Below are 19,559 nucleotides of genomic sequence, written 5' to 3'. Positions count from 1 at the left end.
AATCGAGCGGTTGCCGTGGAAACGGAGGACGGGGACGTGAGGGGAAGGGGCGGGGGTTGTGTGGCGTCACCAGACAGGGGGAGGGGCAAGGGTTGTGTGGCGTCACCAGACGGGGGGAGGGGCGGGGTTGTGTGACGTCACCAGACACGGGGGGGGGGCAAGGTTTGTGTGGCGTCACCAGACGGGGGGAGGGGCGGGGTTGTGTGACGTCACCAGACGGGGGGGAGGGGCAAGGGTTGTGTGGCGTCACCAGACGGGGGGAGGGGCAAGTGTTGTGTGACGTCACCAGACACGGCAGGAGGGGCAAGGGTTGTGTGACGTCACCAGACGGGGGGCGGGGCAAGGGTTGTGTGACGTCACCAGACACGGCAGGAGGGGCGGGGTTGTGTGACGTCACCAGACACGGCAGGAGGGGCGGGGTTGTGTGACGTCACCAGCAAAGATTATAGAGCATCTTTGCTCTTCACTACTCTCTGTCTCGAAGTTCCTTCCCTCACACGATGGTTGTAAAGGTTGTGTCTGATGCAAATGGTTTCTTCTGAAATAAATAAAATACGTGGGAGGATAAGCTGTCAGTAAAAACATGCCCAGGCAGTCCACATCTACTTACATCTCTGCTCTAAAGTTGCTCATAGGCAGGGTATCTCTCTGAAGAGGAGCAGAGTGTGAGAAAGAGAACAGCTGGACCAACACTGGAGAACAGAGTGCAGCCCTGAATAAGGTTTAGCTGGAAATCTAATCTACCATCTACCATCTGGAAAAATATCATTTCAAAGGACTGACTTGTAAGACCAATACTTCTGGAGCTACTCTCAACAGTTTGGTCAGCCTTCTTTCCGCCTCTTGTCATTACTTATTGGTCCCTCTTTGCCTGCCATTCTTGGAAATATTTCAGTGGAAATATTTCACAGCGCCGGCGACCCCAGGTTTGATCCTGACTACGGGTGCTGTATGTACAGTTTGTACGTTCTCCCCGTAACCTGTGTGGGTTCACTCTGAGATCTTTGGTTTCCTCCCATACTCCAAAGACGTACAGGTTTGTAAGTTAATTGGCTTGGTAAATTATCCCTAGTGTTAATGTGTGGGGATCACTGGTCGGCACAGACCCGGTGGGCCGAAGGACCCGTTTCCCCGCTGTATCTCTAAACTAAATAAAAAAATTAATGTACATATTTTCTTGGTTTCTACTTTTGTGTTTATTACCAATTCCCCTCCACACACATTGACTCACACACATGGACACACATGGACACACACACACACTGGCACCTCTGATTATGTTCCAAATTTGCATTGAGGAGCAGCAATATTTCACTGTCTAACAAAAGGTCCTGACCCAAAACATCTGCAGTTTCCTTGCTTCTTCAGCACGATGGCTGCACTCGCCAATGGTCTGTCTCCGTCTTTTTCCTTCATTGTGTTTTTAGTTTGTTATAATATGTATGTTTTAGTTCATCTTTAGTTTTGCATTAGGTGGGGGAAACTTTTCTTATCTCTGCCCTCGACAGAGATGCAACTTTTTCTGTGTCGTATCTCCATCCGCACTGCAGCCTAACATTGTGGTGTTTGCGGCCTCTTGCTAGGGGGTCTAAAACTGTGGAGCCTGTGGACTTGTAGCATCTTGGAGAGGACGATCCCTTTGCCAGGGGTCGGCCTTTGGTGCTCCACCCTGTGGGAACTGTGGACTTTAACATCACGGAGCTCACGGTCCCTGGTTAGTGACCGACTTTGAGTACTCCAAGCCCCAGGGGTTAGACCCCGCAGTGCGGGAGCTTCCGACGTGGGAGCTCGGCTGCGGATGGTTCGATACCCCCAGTCGCAGGAGGAAAGAAGACTTTATTGCCTTCCATCACAGTGAGGAATGTGGAGGAGCCACTGTGGTGGACGTAAATGTCAAGTTTTTATGTAGTTGTGTATCTTGGTGGGTTTTTTTATATATATGACCACGGCAAACCAAATTCTTCGTATGTTGCAGAACATACTTGGCTAATAAATTATGAATATGATTATGTATTTCAAGTGTTCTGGGAAACATCTAAAATGTGCTGACACTTGGTGATGGTAACTGTTTACTAATATTTTTGATAATGTACTTTTGAGCTGCCAGCCTATCTGAGCTTTACTTTTGTTTGCTGTTTTTCACTTGTAAGTTTGTGCAAGCTATTTTCCTGTCCATCGCTGCAGCTTTTGGTTAACTTAAAAGTACCAGCCCAGCTGTAAAAGTGGTAGGTGCGACACGGTGGCGCTGCATTAGAGCTACTGCCCTGCAGCGCCAGAGGCTCGGGTTTGATCCTGACTACACAGAAAATAGGTGCAGGAGTAGGCCATTCGGCCCTTCGAGCCTGCACCGCCATTCAATATGATCATGGCTGATCATCCAACTCAGTATCCTGTACCTGCCTTCTCTCCATACCCTGAACCCTTTAGATACAAGGGCCACATCTAACTCCCTCTTAAATATAGCCAATGAACTGGCCTCAATGAACTACGGGTGCTGTCTGTACGAAGTTTGTACGTTCTCTCTGTGTAGGTTTTCTCCAAGATATTTGGTTTCCTCCCATACTCGAAATACATACAGGTTTGTAGGTTAATTGTCGTGGTATGAATTAAATATTTTCCTAGTGTGTGGGATAGTGGTCGTGTGTGGGTATTGGTCCGGACTCGGTGAGCCAAAAGGGCCTGTTTCCTCACTATATCTCTAAACTAAAATTCCAGTAATTTTTATTATCCTCATGATCAGCAATAAAAAATTGGCAGATTTCAGCTCCTTTCATTAGATTTCTGCTGGTTACAAGCACTTGGGTTTATCAAGACCCAATATGTTTTCTGATTATTTAATAATGGTAAAAACATTTTTTTCACTCGTCTAATACACCATTTTGTCAAATTCTTGTTCAGTGTGGATAATTAAGTCTACTGTGCCATTTAATCGTGGCTTACTCTTCACAGTAAGATAGATAGATAGATAGATAGATCCTTTATTGTCATTCAGACCTTTCGGTCTGAACGAAATTATGTTGCCTGCAGTCATACACACAATCAATAATAACAAAACATACAATAAACACAAATTAAACATCCACCACAGTGAGTTCACCAAGCACATCCTCACTGTGATGGAGGCAAAGTCTTAGTCTCCGTCTCTTCCCTCCTTGTTCTCCCTCTGCGCCGAGGCGATCGATCCAGGCCGAAGATGCCGCCCTCCAGTCCAGCGGACCTCCGTGTTGATGTCGCCGCCGTCGAAAGCCAGAACGCCGTCTCCGCTCCGAGACGGCCCGCCACATCACAGTAATGAGGCACTATGATGATCATTTGGCGGCACTGGGCCTGTACTTGCTGGAGTTTAGAAGAATGAAGGGAGACCTCATTGATACATACAGAATAGGGAAAGGCTTGGATAGTGGATGTTGAGAGGATGTATCCACTAGTGCAAGAGTCTAGGACTAGAGGTCATTGACTCAGAATTAAATGACTTTTAGGTAGACCAGGAGAAATTTCTTTAGTCAGAGGGTGGTAAATCTGTGAAATTATTTGCGCCATAAGGTGGTGGCCGTGAGTGGATATTTAAGGCAGAGATAGAGATTTTTGATTAATACAGGTGTCAGAGGTTATGGGGAAAAGACAGAATGGGGTAGGAGGGAGATAGATCAGCCATGATTGAATGGCGGAGTAGACTTGATGGGCCAAACGGCCTAACAGTTTCAACCTCAGACTAATAATGTGCAGTTTCGAAGATGTTGTTAGCATTTCTAAATATTCCCATTTATCACAAAACAATGGCCCAATCTCCTCAAATATTTTGGGAGGTGGAGATGGTGCCTGATGAACTAAGTTATGGAATGAAAAAGTACAAATGTTGGCTGCTTTCCCAAAGGATTACAAGACAGCCGTAGACTTGCTAAAGTGATCAAAATGGACTAATTAAGCAGCCAAGTTGTAATGGAGTGGCCTTTTGGGACTGGGAGTCTGCAGATGGCACTAACGTGTGTGGTATCATAGACAGTGAAAATTGTTATCAAAAACAACAGTAGGATCTAAATCAGTTGGGCAAAAGGTCTGATCAATAGTTAATGGAATTTAATCCAGAAAAGTGCATAGTTAATTTTTTTGAAGATATTTGAGGATATGGTTGGTTAAATAGACAATGGCAGTGGTACATTTAGAACTTCAGAAGGTATGTGATTAGTGTAGTATACTGCTGGCTATTGAGAATTGGCTGACAGGCTGAAACCAAGGATTGGGAGTAAATAGGTGGGGTAACACAGGTCTTCTTCAACTAGTTGGATGACGCAGCCAAATATCGCACTTCCAGTTTTACTGATGATACAAAACTTGGGAAATGTTTGAACAGTGAGAAAGATGTAAAGAGTTTTTAAAGGGATAGAAACAAGCTGAGTGTGTGGGCCAGAACACAACAGAAATAATATAATATGGGCAATGTGAAGTCATCTACTGTTGCACACAAAACATGTTTAAATTGCTTTATTGTTGTGTACACTGATTTACAGTGAAAAGCTTTTTTTTGCATACTATCGAATTAAATCAGGTAATACTGTACATAAATACAATCAAGCCATACACAAGCACCATACGTAGAGAGAGGAGAAACATGCATAGTGCAGCATACAGTTTCTCAACATTGTGGCATAATCGTTTCTGAGAAAAAGTCCAATGTTCACAATGATGTTGGTTGGAAATTAGGAAAGTTATCTTAGCTTCTGGAAGGACCATTCAGAATTCAAATAACAGGGGAAGAAGCTGTTCCTGAGTCTGAAGGTATACACTTTCAGGCTTTTATATCATATCCTCTTTGTGGTGGAAGCAGGGAATAGTGGAAATGACAAGGGTGGAAAAGGTCTTTGATTATGTTGGCTGCTTTCCCAAGAGAGCGAAGTGTAGATGGAGTTAATGGTGGGAAGTCTGGCCCGTGTGCTGGAGAGATCCACAACTCTGCAATATCTTGTGGTCTTGGGCAAAGCTGTTCCCAAACTAAGTAGTGATACAACCCGGCAGTACGTTTTCTACAGTTCCAACTGCAGATGTTGGTAAGAGTCTTTAAATTAATGTCAAATATCCTGAGGAAGTAGAAACAATGGTATGCTTTTTTGGTGATGATGGAATTCAGGTACTCATATTATTTCCATTCATCTAAATCTATTCTGTGCTTTAACCCAATAAGGCGGTTTCAATGATGTCAATGTACAAATTGGAAGTCTGGACCATTGTCCTGGTGATTCCAGCTACCATCATCATAATGAGCTGCCCGATGGTACTGCAGACTGCTGTAGCGGTGATCTGGAGGATGAAGCGTACCACCACCATCTTGTTGGAGGGAGCAATAAGAAGCAGGATCCATCCATTCCTTTCAGAATACTTCAGATTATTTTCAACATGACATCAATCTCTAATGGTTAGGGCACTGCCTCGTACTCTGGATCAAACCCAGCTGTAAAAGATAGAATAGTTTATGGGCCATTCTTTGGAAACCAGATGGCATCACATAAAATAATACATTAAAAAATTATGGTATGATTAATCTTATTCATTGCTATTTTCTCACCGACAGAACTATAATGCATGTCTGCTAAAGATATGAACATTCATGCGTTTTAAAATTCACAGGGTTTGTGAGATAAAACTGAGTTATGAAAAAGAGGTTTCGTGAGGTCACACACATGACCAGTCATATTTGACCTCTGACCCTAAACAAACATTGTCAGCATAGCATAAAAATTTCTCTAGAAAAGATTCGAAAACAATATGACCAAGATGCCCCATCTCAACTAGTCCAATTTGCTTGCATTTAGCCCTTATCCCTCTAAACCTTTCCAATCCATGTACCTGTCCACATATCTTTTACACTATAGGTTTGTAGGTGAGAGGGGGAGAAGTAATAGGGAACTGAGGGGCAAGTCTTTCCACTTAGAGAGTGGATGGTATAAAGAATTTGTATTTGAGTTTGTATTCAAATACTTTCAAGTATTTGAGAGACAATAACAATATTTCAAAGATACTTGGACAGGTACATGGATAGAAAAGAATTAGAGGGATATGAACCAAACGCAAGTAATGAGACTAGTTTAGATGGGTCATCTTGGTTGACAGGGTTAAGTTGGGCCAAATGGCCTATTTCTGTGCTGCATGGCTCTTTAGAAAGTATTGTTAGCTGGTGCAAAGAAATAGGACATCCAGACAAAATAAATGTAAATGGCAGACTTGGGGAATACATTTTGTCTGGTGATTTTTAAAAGACTGTCAGTGAGGAATACATTACACTTTTTGGTAGCTCTTACCAGAGGCTTTATTGGATTGAGCGAGGGAAGTTTGCAGATGCTCTGGATCTCCTCAGGCAAGACGGCAACTGTCAGTGTGCAAATTGGCAATGTTAAGCTCATTGGCCCACAGAAAGTCCATGATAGCTAAGATCTGAGAGCACGGGTCCATCAATCTTTAATGAAGAAAAAAGTTTAAAAACAAAATCAACAGTAAATGCATCTAAATTAAACATTTTTTTTAATTGAAAAATCTATTTTTGAATGTAAATGTTAGCACTTACATAGACGACTGGTAACTTCTGCTTACCCAAGACAGCAGAGGAGGGTTGAGGAGGAAGGTTACTGGGAGTGGAGGTCCTCCGTATCCATTGGTGAAATCGGAGACAGAGACAGAGGCAAGGGCACAAGAGAGAGTGAATTAGTTTAGTTTAGAGATTCAGCACAAAAACAGGCCCTTCGGCTCACCGAGTCTATACAATAACTATCCCCGCACAGTAACACTATCACTATCACGCACTGGAGCAATTTATAATTTTACCGTACCCAATTAACCTACAAACCTGTACGCCTTGAGTGTGGGAGTTAACTGAACATCTCAGAAAACCGACACAAGTCACGGGGAGAACGAACAAATTCCATAGAGAGCCCCCGTAGTCAGGATCGAACCTGGGTCACAGCTTCAAACCAGGGGTAATTTTGTAAACTATCTTCAAGCGATCCATCAGATTCTCCATCACTCGTTCTTCAGTCAATCCATTACAAAAGTCTCAAACTCCTGCTCGATTTAATACCCAAGCCATTTAAAACATGTAAGTTATAGCTACTGAAGAGGCATTGCATCCATCTCAAAACAATATATGGATCCATCGCTAAAACAGCATCACACAAGAACAAGCCTTAACATATAGGAACTACAGATTCTGGTTTAAACAGGTGTCGCATTCTGCATTGTCAACTAACATTGGCACATGCTCCTCTTCAGCTGTCGAGTCCTCTCTGGGATGGCACCATCCGTCTTCCTCGCTCCCTGAGGGCCCAGCACACTCTCTTTAACCGTCTCGCTTGGCTGACGAAAGTGGGTCATTTGTCGTAACTCTTTGCCTCCTGCTCCTATTCATTTTCTCTCCGGCTGACGAATCTTCTCTTGGATGGCACACATTGATCTCTTCAACATCCTCGCTTGTGTTTCCCACTAATAAGCAGCGCAGTTGTGAAGCTCATGATCTTGTTTGGTCCTGGCTGGGTCTTTTCCTCCCCGTTATCACTGGTGCTGTCTTTAGTTCGGTGTTGAATTGGTGATGGCTCCATCTTCAATCAAAAAAATGCATCATTCCTGGAGATTCTGCCTTGCTAGCAGAGTCCTCCCAGAGCTGGTTAGGCTATTTGCCATTTTCCTTCTGGCTTTGCCCTAATGGTGAATCCAATGACACTGCGAAGAGACCAGCTTGGTTCCCCATCGACGTTAGCTCCAGCTACTTCTGGTCAGTTGTGATTCCTTGGTTTCCGAGTGACAATCCATGGTAGGGTTCTAATGCTTCTGTTCCTCCCCTGTATGTTTATTCCTCATTTTGTCCATTGTTGACTTAGGTGTGACTTCTGTCCTGTGACAAAGATAGGCTTCATTACCAGAGATTTCTTGGCATACAGGTGTCGCGTTCTGCAATTACCATTGGCACTTGCTCCTAGTCGCCTTCTCTCCAACCTCCAGCACCCACCGAGGGCCTCCCTTGGGCGGATCCATCCATCATCCTCACTCCCTGAGGGCCCAACTCACTCTCTTTAACCATCTTGCTTCGGTGACAAAAGTGGGTCATTTGTCGTAACTATCTTTGCTTCTTGCTTTTCTTCATCTTCTGTCCGGCACCCACCACGGTAACGTCCAACATCCGGCACCCACCGCGGGCCCGTCTTTAGCTGCTGAATCCTCTCTTGGACAACACAACTCTCTTCAACGTCCTTGCATGTGTTGCCCACCAACAAGCAGCATCATTTATGAAGCTCATGATTTCCTGTTTGGTCCTGGATGGGTCTTTTCCACCTCGACATCACTGGTGGTTTCTGTTGTTCAATGTTAAATTGGTGATGGCTCCATCTTCAGTCAAAGATGCATTATTCCAGGAGATTCTGCCTTGCTAGCAGAGCCCTCCCAGAGCTGGTCAGGCTATTTGCCATCTTTCTTCTGGCTTTGCCCTTCTGGTGAATCCAATGACACTTCAAAGAGGAGTCCAGCTTGGTTCTCAATCATAGTTACCTCCAGCTACTACTGGTCAGTTGTGATGCCTTAGTTTACAGTGACAATCCGTTGTCAGGTTCTGATGCTCCTGTTCCTCCCATGTATGTTCCTTCCTCATTTTGGCCAGTGTTGATTTGGGTGTGGGTTCTGTCCTGTTACAAGGATAGGCTTCTTTTCCAGAGATCCCTTGGCTTTCAGTGATCCTGTTCTGCATTTGTCATAACTACCATTGGCAGAAGCTTATCTTCATCCTCTCCGTCCTCCTGCACCCACCGAGGGCCCGTCTTCAGCTGCCAAGTCCTCTCTTGGACGGCTCTATCCATCTTCCTGGCTCCCTGAGGGCCCAGCTCACTCTCTTTAACCATCTTGCTTGGGTGACAAAAGTGGGTCATTTGTCGTAACTATCTTTGCTTCTTGATCCTCTTTTTCATCTTCTCTACGGCACCGACAACGGGGTCGTCTTCAGCTGTCGAATCCACTTTGACTGCACACCTTGCTCTCTTTAACATCCTCGTGTGTGTTTCCCACCAACAAACAATGTCAGTTGTGATGCTCATGATCTCCTGTTTGGTCCTAGCTGGATCTTTTCCTCCTCGTCATCACTGGTGGTTTCTGTTGTTCAGTGTTGAATTGGTGATGGCTCCATCTTCAGTCAAAGATGCACTTCACCGGAGATTCTCTGCCTTGCTAGTAGAGTCCTCCCAGAGCTGGCCAGGCTACTTGACATCTTGCCTCTGGCTTTGCCCTTCTGGTGAATCCAATGACACTGCGAAGAGGAGTCCAGCTTGGTTCTCAATCATCGTTAGCTCCAGCTGCTTCTGATCAGTTGTGATGCCTTGGTTTACACAGTGACAATCCGTTGTCATGTTCTGATGCTCCTGTTTCTCCCATGTATGTTCCTTCCTCATTTTGTCCAGTGTTGATTTGGGTGTGGGTTCTCTCCTGTGAAAAGGATAGGCTTCATTAACAGAGATCCCTTGGCTTTCATGTGTCCTGATGCTCCTCTTCGTCTTCTCTCCGTCCTCCTGCACCCACCGAGCACCCGTCTTCGTCCAACCTCCAGAACCCAACGCGGGCCCCGTCTTCAGCTGCTGAATCCTCTCCTGAACTGCACACCTTGCTCTCTTTAACCTCCTTACTTGTGTTTCCCAACACCAAGCAACCTCAGTTATGATGCTCATGCTCTCCTGTTAAGTCCTGGCTGTGTCTTTTCCTCTTCGTCATCACAGGTGTTTTTTTTTCTTCTTCCGTGTTGAATTGGTGATGGCTCCATCTTCAAGCAAACAGATGCATCATTCCTGGAGATTCTGTCTTGCTTGCAGAACCCTTTCAGTGTTGGTCAGGCTATTTGACATCTTTCTTCTGGCTTTCCTCTGGTGGTGAATCCAATGACACTGCAAAAAAGAGTGTCCCACCAACAATCGTCAGTTGTGATGCTCATGATCTCTTGTTTGGTCCTGGCTGGGTCTTTTCCTCCTCGTCATCACTGGTGATTTCTGTTAACATCTTTCTTCTGGCTTTGCCCTGATGGTGAATCCAATGACACTGCAAAGAAGAGTCCAGCTTGGTTCCCCATCAACGCTAGATCCAGCTACTTCTGGTTAGTTATGATGCCTTGGTTTTCCAAGAGACACTCTGTGTATGGTTCTGATGCTGCTGTTCTTACCATGTATGTTTTCTGCTTGGTTATTTCCGCTTCCTTTTGTCTAGTGTTGACTTGGATCGGGTGTTTGTCCTCTGACAAGGATAGGCCTCATTACAAGAGACCCCTTGGCTTTCAGGTGTCCCATTCAGCATTTCTTGTACCTACCATTGCCACAGGCTCCTCTTCTTTATCTTATCTCCGTCACCCACCGTGGGCCCATCCTCAGCCGCAAAGTCCTCTATTGCACGACAATGTAGGCTTTTCTCACCCCTCGACTGCCCACCTCACTCCCTTTAACAATTCAATGAAAGAAAGGCTTATTCCTCTCTTTGTATTGCAGCTAGATAGATTAATTATGATTCTTTCTACCCAGCCTGAAGAACAAATACTGGTCTAAATTACACTTGCAGTGTATGTAAGTAAGCAAATAGAGAAACAAGGCATCCAAACAAAATAAAATGCAAATTGCAGCTCTCGCTGTTGCCTCTTAAAAGATACTCAGCAACCTGACAATCATTCTCTCCAGGTTCAAGAACAACACCTTTCCACCTTTCCACCAACCATCAGTTTCTTGAACCACATTGCACCAGCAACACATTTCAGAACCGAAAGCACATTACTACTCACTTTTGCATTATGCTCATTATTTGGATCATCCATCAAAATAGCCGAAGCAATCTCAATTAACCAAATGCATCCGTCAACCATTTGGCTGTTAGATTTCAAAGAACTTCAACCTCCTCGACCTTCTCTACTTTATGTTCCCGCGCTTTTTAGGTCAAGCAAATCTTGGGGCAACAGTTCTCTTTAATGAGTCGAATAACTTCTGCATGTCTTCCAACTCACCTCTTCACAACCTACTTTCCAAGCCAAACTCAACCTTTTCCTCTGGTTTTACATAGACCATTACCAACCCTAAAACCTCTCAGGTCAGGCACTAGATGCTGGCACAGTTTTTATCAAACACCATTCACACACCAACCGTGTCCCATCGATCGCGAGCAAGCATTATGAAGTCTCTAATGTTAAAAGATTTTCTGAAATCTTTAACAGTCATTTTACAATCACCAGTAGCCTTTATTGCAGCATCAAATGTTTTGTTGAGATAATAAAAATTAAACATGCAAATCACAATATATCCAATATATGTCAATATAACAACTACTTTCTATGTTAGTTATTGCTTAGCATGTGCTTTTTGACTGTAGAATTGGTGAGGGCTCCGTTCATTGGTAAAAAGATGCATAATTCCTGGAGCTTCTGCCTTGGAGCAGAGCTGGTCAGGCTATTTGCCATTTTTCTTCGGGCTTTGCCCTGATGGTAAATCCAATGGCATTGCAAAGAGGAAGACAACTAGGTTCTCCATCGACGTTAGCTCCAGTTACTTCTGGTCAGTTGAGATGCCTTGGTTTTCCCAGTGACAATCCATGGTAGGGTTCTGATGCTTCTGTTCCTCCACTGTATGTTTCTTCCTCATTTTGTCCAGTGTTGACTTGGGAGTGACGTCTGTCCTGTGACAAAGATAAGCTTCATAACCAGAGATCCCTTGGCTTTCAGGTGTCGAGTTCTGCATTTGTCGTAATTACCATTGGTACTTGCTTCTAGTTGTCTTCTCTCCAACCTCCGGCACCCACCGAGGGCCCGTCTTCAGCTGCAGAGTCCTCTCTGGGACGGCTCCATCCGTCTTCCTCGCTCCAAGGGCCCAGCTCACTCTCTTTAACCATCTCGCTTGGGTGACGAAAGTGGGTCATTTGTCGTAACTATCTTGGCTTCTTGCTTTTCTTCATCTTCAGTACGGCACCCGCCATGGTAACGTCCAACCTCCGGCACCCACCGAGGGCCCGTCTTCAGCTGCGGAATCCTCTCTTCGACGGCACAACTTGCTTCAACATTCTCTCTTGTGTTTCCCACTAACAAGCAGCGCAGTTGTGATGCTCATGATCTCCTGTTTGGTCCTGGCTGGGGCTTTTCCTCCCTGTTATTACTGGTGCTTTCTTTAGTTCGGTGTTAAATTGGTGATGGCTCCATCTTCAGTCAAAAAGATGCATCGTTACTGGAGATTCTGCCTTGCTAGCAGAGTCCTGCCAGAGCTGGTCAGGCTATTTGCTATTTTTTCTTCTGGCTTTACCTAATGGTGAATCCAATGACACGGCATTAGGGTTCTGATGCTTCTGTTCCTCCACTGTATGTTTCTTCCTCATTTTGTCCAGTGCTGTGACAAAGATAAGCTTCATAACCAGAGATCCCTTGGCTTACAGGTGTCGGGTTCTGCATTTGTCGTAATTACAATTGGCACATGCTTCTAGTCGTCTTCTCTCCAACCTCCGGCACCCACCGAGGGCCCTTCTTCAACTGCTGACTCCTCTCTTGGGCGGCTCCATCCATCTTCCTCGCTCCCTGAGGGCCCAACTCACTGTCTTTAACCATCTTGCTTGGGTGACGAAAGTGGGTCATTTGTCATAACTATCTTTGCTTCTTGCTTTTCTTCATCTTCAGTACGGCACCTTCCACGGTAACGTCCAACCTCCGGCACCCACCGAGGGCCCGTCTTCAGCTGCGGAATCCTCTCTTGGACGACACAACTTGCTCTCTTCAACTTCCTTGCCTGTGATTCCCACCAACAAGCAGCATCAGTTATGAAGCTCATGGTCTCCTGTTTGGTCCTGGATGGGTCTTTTCCTCCTAGACATCACTACTATTTTCTTTCGTTCAGTGTTAAATTGGTGATGGCTCCATCTTAAGTCAAAGATGCTCATTCCTGGAGATTCTGCCTTGCTAGCAGAGTCCTCCCAGAGCTGGTCACGCTATTTGACATGTTTCTTCTGGCTTTGCCCTTCTGGTGAATCCAATGACACTGCAAAGAGGAGTCCAGCTTGGTTCTCAATCATTGTTAGCTCCACCTACTTCTGGTCAGTTGTGATGCCTTGGTTTACACAGTGATGATCCGTTGTCTGGTTCTGATGCTCCTGTTCCTCCCATGTATGTTCCTTCCTCATTTTGTCCAGTGTTGAATTTGGTGTAGGTTCTGTCCTGTGACAAGGATATACTTCATTACCAGAGATCTGTCTTTCAGGTGTTCTGTTCTGCATTTGTCGTAACCTCCATTGGCAGATGCTCCTCTTCCTCTTCTCTCTGTCCTCCGGCACCCACCGAGGGCCCGTCTTCGTCCAACCTCCAGTACACACCGAGGGCCCGTCTTCAGCAGCTGAATCCTCTCTTGGACGGCACACCTTGCTCTCTTTAACCTCCTCGCTTGTGTTTCCCAACAACAAGCAGAATCAGTTGTGATGCTCATGCTCTCCTGTTAAGTCCTGGCTGGGTCTTTTCCTCCTCCTCGTCATCACTAGTGCTTTCTTTTCTTCAGTGTTGAATTGGTGATGGCTCCTTCTTCAAGCAAATAGCTGCATAATTCCTGGAGATTCTGTCTTGCTTGCAGAGCCCTTTCAGAGCTGGTCAGGCTATTTGACATCTTTCTTCAGGCTTTGCCCCGATGGTGAATCCAATGACACTGCAAAGAAGAGTCCAGCTTGGTACCCCATCTACGTTAGCTCCAGCTACTTATGGTCAGTTATGATGCCTTGCTTTTCCCAGTGACAATCCATGGTAGGGTTCTGATGCTCCTGTTCCTCCCATGTATGTTCCTTCCTCATTTTGTCCAGTGTTGACTTGGGTGTGCCTTCTGTCTTGTGACAAAGATAAGCTTCATAACCAGAGATCCCTTGGCAAACAGGTGTCGCGTTCTGCATTTGTCGTAATTACCATTGGCACTTGCTTTCTAGTCGTCTTCTCTCCGACCTCTGGCACCCACCGAGGGCCCGCCTTCAGCTACCGAGTCCTCTCTTGGGCGGCTCCCACCAACAAGCAGCGTCAGTTATGATGCTCATGATCTCCTGTTTGGTCCTGGATGGGTCTTTTCCTCTTCGTCATCACTGGTGGTTTCTTTTCCTCCGTGTTGAATTGGTGATGACTCCAACTTCAAGCAAGTAGATGCATCATTCCTGGAGATTCTGTCTTGCTTGCAGACTCTTTTCAGAGTTGGTCAGACTATTTGACATCTTTCTTCTGGCTTTGCCCTGATGGTGAATCCAATGACATTGCAAAGAAGAGTCCAGCTTGCTTCCACATCGATGCTAGCTCCAGCTACTTCTGGTCAGATATGATGCCTTGGTTTTCCAAGAGACAATTTGTGGTAGGGTTTTGATGCTACTCCTCCCATGTATGTTTTCCCCTTGGTTATTTCCGCTTCCTTTTGTCTAGTGTTGACTTGGATCGGGTGTTTGTCCTCTGACAAGGATAGGCCTCATTACTAGAAACTCCTTGGCTTTCAGGTGTCACATTCAGCATTTGTTGTACCTACCATTGCCACAGGCTCCTCTTCTTTATCTTATCTCCGACACCCACCGTGGGCCCGTCCTCAGCCGCCAAGTCCTCTATTGGACAACAATGTTGGCCATTCTCACCTCTCAACAGCCCTCCTCGCTCCCTTCAATAGCCTTTAACAATTCAATCAAAGAAAGGCTTATTCCTCACTTTGTCTTGCAGCTAAATAGATTAATTATGACACTTTCTACCCAGCCTGAAGAACAAATACTGGTCTGAATTACACTTGCAGAGTATGTAAGTAAGCAAATAGAGAAATAAGGCATCCAGACAAAATAAAATGCAAATTGCAGCTCTAGCTGTTGCTTCTTAAAAGACTCAGCAACCTGACAATCATTCTCTCCAGGTTCAAGAACAACATCTTCCCACCAACCATCAGTTTCTTGAACCACATTGCACCAGCAACACATTTCAGAACCAAAAGCACATTACTACTCAATTTTGCATTATGCTCATTATTTGGATCATCCATCAAAATAGCCGAAGCAATCTCAATTAACCAAATGCATCTGTCAACCATTTGACTGCTAGTTTTCAAAGAACGTCAACCTCCTCTATCTTCTCTGCTTCATGTTCCAGCGCTTTTTAGGTCAAGCAAATCTTGGGGCGACAGTTCTCTTTAATGAGTCTAATAATTTCTGCATGTCTATTTGCTATTTTTTCTTCTGGCTTTACCTAATGGTGAATCCAATGACACTGCATTAGGGTTCTGATGCTTCTGTTCCTCCACTGTATGTTCCTTCCTCATTTTGTCCAGTCCTGTGACAAAGATAAGCTTCATAACCAGAGATCCCTTGGCAAACAGGTGTCGGGTTCTGCATTTGTCGTAATTACAATTGGCACATGCTTCTAGTCGTCTTCTCTCCAACCTCCAACTGCTGACTCCTCTCTTGGGCGGCTCCATCCATCATCCTCGCTCCCTGAGGGCCCAGCTCACTCTCTTTAACCATCTTGCTTGGGTGACGAAAGTGGGTCATTTGTCGTAACTATCTTTGCTTCTTGCTTTTCTTCATCTTCAGTACGGCACCTTCCACGGTAACGTCCAACCTCCGGCACCCACCGAGGGCCCGTCTTCAGCTGCGGAATCCTCTCTTGGACGACACAACTTGCTCTCTTCAACTTCCTTGCCTGTGATTCCCACCAACAAGCAGCGTCAGTTATGAAGCTCATGATCATCTGTTTGGTCCTGGATGGGTCTTTTCCTCCTAGACATCCCTACTATTTTCTTTCGTTCAGTGTTAAATTGGTGATGGCTCCATCTTCAGTCAAAAAGATGCATCATTCCTGGAGATTCTGCCTTGCTAGCAGAGTCCTCCCAGAGCTGGTCACGCTATTTGACATGTTTCTTCTGGCTTTGCCCTTCTGGTGAATCCAATGACACTGCAAAGAGGAGTCCAGCTTGGTTCTCAATCATTGTTAGCTCCAGCTACTTCTGGTCAGTTGTGATGCCTTGGTTTACACAGTGATGATCCGTTGTCTGGTTCTGATGCTCCTGTTCCTCCCATGTATGTTCCTTCCTCATTTTGTCCAGTGTTGAATTGGGTGTAGGTTCTGTCCTGTGACAAGGATATGCTTCATTACCAGAGATCTGTCTTTCAGGTGTCCTGTTCTGCATTTGTCGTAACCTCCATTGGCAGATGCTCCTCTTCCTCTTTCTCTCTGTCCTCCGGCACCCACCGAGGGCCCGTCTTCGTCCAACCTCCGGTACCCACCGAGGGCCCGTCTTCAGCTGCTGAATCCTCTCTTGGACGGCACACCTTGCTCTCTTTAACCTCCTCGCTTGTGTTTCCCAACAACAAGCAGAATCAGTTGTGATGCTCATGCTCTCCTGTTAAGTCCTGGCTGGGTCTTTTCCTCCTCCTCGTCATCACTAGTGCTTTCTTTTCTTCAGTGTTGAATTGGTGATGGCTCCTTCTTCAAGCAAATAGCTGCATAATTCCTGGAGATTCTGTCTTGCTTGCAGAGCCCTTTCAGAGCTGGTCAGGCTATTTGACATCTTTCTTCTGGCTTTGCCCCGATGGTGAATCCAATGACACTGCAAAGAAGAGTCCAGCTTGGTACCCCATCTACGTTAGCTCCAGCTACTTATGGTCAGTTATGATGCCTTGCTTTTCCCAGTGACAATCCATGGTAGGGTTCTGATGCTCCTGTTCCTCCCATATATGTTCCTTCCTCATTTTGTCCAGTGTTGACTTGGGTGTGCCTTCTGTCTTGTGACAAAGATAAGCTTCATAACCAGAGATCCCTTGGCAAACAGGTGTCGCGTTCTGCATTTGTCGTAATTACCATTGGCACTTGCTTTCTAGTCGTCTTCTCTCCGACCTCTGGCACCCACCGAGGGCCCGTCTTCAGCTACCGAGTCCTCTCTTGGGCGGCTCCCACCAACAAGCAGCGTCAGTTATGATGCTCATGATCTCCTGTTTGGTCCTGGATGGGTCTTTTCCTCTTCGTCATCACTGGTGGTTTCTTTTCCTCCGTGTTGAATTGGTGATGACTCCAACTTCAAGCAAGTAGATGCATCATTCCTGGAGATTCTGTCTTGCTTGCAGATCCCTTTCAGAGTTGGTCAGACTATTTGACATCTTTCTTCTGGCTTTGCCCTGATGGTGAATCCAATGACATTGCAAAGACGAGTCCAGATTGCTTCCACATCGACGCTATCTCCAGCTACTTCTGGTCAGTTATGATGCCTTGGTTTTCCAAGAGACAATTTGTGGTAGGGTTTTGATGCTACTCCTCCCATGTATGTTTTTCCCTTGGTTATTTCCGCTTCCTTTTGTCTAGTGTTGACTTGGATCGGGTGTTTGTCCTCTGACAAGGATAGGCCTCATTACTAGAAACTCCTTGGCTTTCAGGTGTCACATTCAGCATTTGTTGTACCTACCATTGCCACAGGCTCCTCTTCTTTATCTTATCTCCGACACCCACCGTGGGCCCGTCCTCAGCCGCCAAGTCCTCTATTGGACAACAATGTTGGCCATTCTCACCTCTCAACAGCCCTCCTCGCTCCCTTCAATAGCCTTTAACAATTCAATCAAAGAAAGGCTTATTCCTCACTTTGTCTTGCAGCTAAATAGATTAATTATGACACTTTCTACCCAGCCTGAAGAACAAATACTGGTCTGAATTACACTTGCAGAGTATGTAAGTAAGCAAATAGAGAAATAAGGCATCCAGACAAAATAAAATGCAAATTGCAGCTCTCGCTGTTGCTTCTTAAAAGACTCAGCAACCTGACAATCATTCTCTCCAGGTTCAAGAACAACATCTTCCCACCAACCATCAGTTTCTTGAACCACATTGCACCAGCAACACATTTCAGAACCGAAAGCACATTACTACTCACTTTTGCATTATGCTCATTATTTGGATCGTCCATCAAAATAACCGAAGCAATCTCAATTAACCAAATGCATCCGTCAACCATTTGGCTGCTAGTTTTCAAAGAACGTCAACCTCCTCTATCTTCTCTGCTTCATGTTCCAGCGCTTTTTAGGTCAAGCAAATCTTGGGGCGACAGTTCTCTTTAATGAGTCTAATAACTTCTGCATGTCTTCCAACTCACCTCTTCACAACCTACTTTCCAAGCCAAACTCAACCTTTTCCTCGGGTTTTACATAGACCATTACCAACCCTAAAACCTCTCAGGTCAGGCGTTAGATGCTGGCAGTTTTTATCAAACACCATTCACACACCAACCGTGTCCCATGGATCGCAAGCAAGCATTATGAAGTCTGTAATGTTAAAAGATTTTCAAAAATCTTTAAGTCATTTTACAATCACCAGTAGCCTTTATTACAGCATCAAATGTTTTGTTGAGATAATAAAAATTAAACATGCAAATCATAATATATCCAATATATGTCAATATAACAACTAATTTCTATAATTGTTACTGCTTAGCACGTGCTTTTTGATTGTTGAATTGATGACGGCTCGCTCAATTCATTGGTAAAAAGATGCATCATTCCTGTAGATTCTACCTTGGAGCAGAGTCCTCCCAGAGTTGGTCAGGCTATTTGCCATTTTTCTTCAGGCTTTGCCCTGACGGTGGATCCAATGACACTGCAAAGAGGTCAGCTTGGTACTCCATCAACGTTAGGCCCAGCTAATTCTGGTCAGTTGTAATGCCTTGGTTTTCCCAATGACAATCCATGGTAGGGTTCTGATGCTTCTGTTCCTCCCCTCTATGTTCCTTCCTCATTTTGGCCAGTGTTGACTTGGGTGTGGTTTCTGTCCTGTGACAAAGATAGGCTTCATTACCAGAGATCCCTTGGCTTTCAGGTGTCGCGTTCTGCATTTGTCCTAATTACCATTGGCACTTGCTCCTAGTCGTCTTCTCTCCGACCTCCGACACCCACCGAGGGCCAGTCTTCAGCTGCCGAGTCCTCTCTTGGGCGGCTCCATCCGTCTTCCTCGCTCCCTGAGGCCCAGCTCACTCTCTTTAACCGTCTTGCTTGGGTGACGAAAGTGGGTCAATTGTTGTAACTATCTTTACTTCGTGCTCACCTTCTTCATCTTCTGTCCGGCACCCACCGCAGTAAGGTCCAACCTCCAGCACCCACAGCAGGCCCGTCTTTAGCTGCCAAAACCTCTCTTGGATGAAACAACTCTCTTCAACGTCCTTGCCTGTGTTTCCCACCAACAAGCAGTGTCAGTTATGAAGCTCATGATCATCTGTTTGGTCCTAGATGGGTCTTTTCCTCCTCGGCATCACTGGTATTTTCTTTTCTTCAGTGTTAAATTGGTGATGGCTCCATCTTCAGTCAAAAAGATGCATCATTCCTGGAGATTCTGCCTTGCTAGCAGAGTCCTCCCAGCGCTGGTCAGGCTATTTGACATTTTTCTTCTGGTTTTGACTTCTGGTGGATCCAATGACATTGCAAAGAGGAGTCCAGCTTGGTTCTCAACCGACGTTAGCTCCAGCTACTTCTGGTGAGTTGCGATGCCTTGGTTTTCCCAGAGACAATCTGTAGTAGGATTTGATGCTCCTGGTCCTCCCATGTATGTTCCTTCCTCATTTTGT

General features: G+C 45.3%; 1 long non-coding RNA gene across 1 annotated transcript; it reads right to left on the bottom strand.

Moving 5' to 3' along the window:
• Positions 1-4,302: 4,302 nt before the first annotated feature.
• Positions 4,303-6,948, bottom strand: LOC129697316 (uncharacterized). The gene is made up of 3 exons (XR_008723491.1): positions 6,557-6,948; positions 6,294-6,448; positions 4,303-5,446 (listed from the first exon to the last, which is right to left on the bottom strand). It is a non-coding gene; the product is annotated as an uncharacterized LOC129697316 (long non-coding RNA).
• Positions 6,949-19,559: the final 12,611 nt, after the last annotated feature.

Source organism: Leucoraja erinacea, chromosome 5 (assembly GCF_028641065.1).
Source record: "Leucoraja erinacea ecotype New England chromosome 5, Leri_hhj_1, whole genome shotgun sequence".
Classification (NCBI taxonomy): Eukaryota; Metazoa; Chordata; class Chondrichthyes; order Rajiformes; family Rajidae; genus Leucoraja; species Leucoraja erinaceus.
Note: the sequence above shows the minus strand (reverse complement) of the source record. Positions and strands in the feature narration are given on the sequence as shown.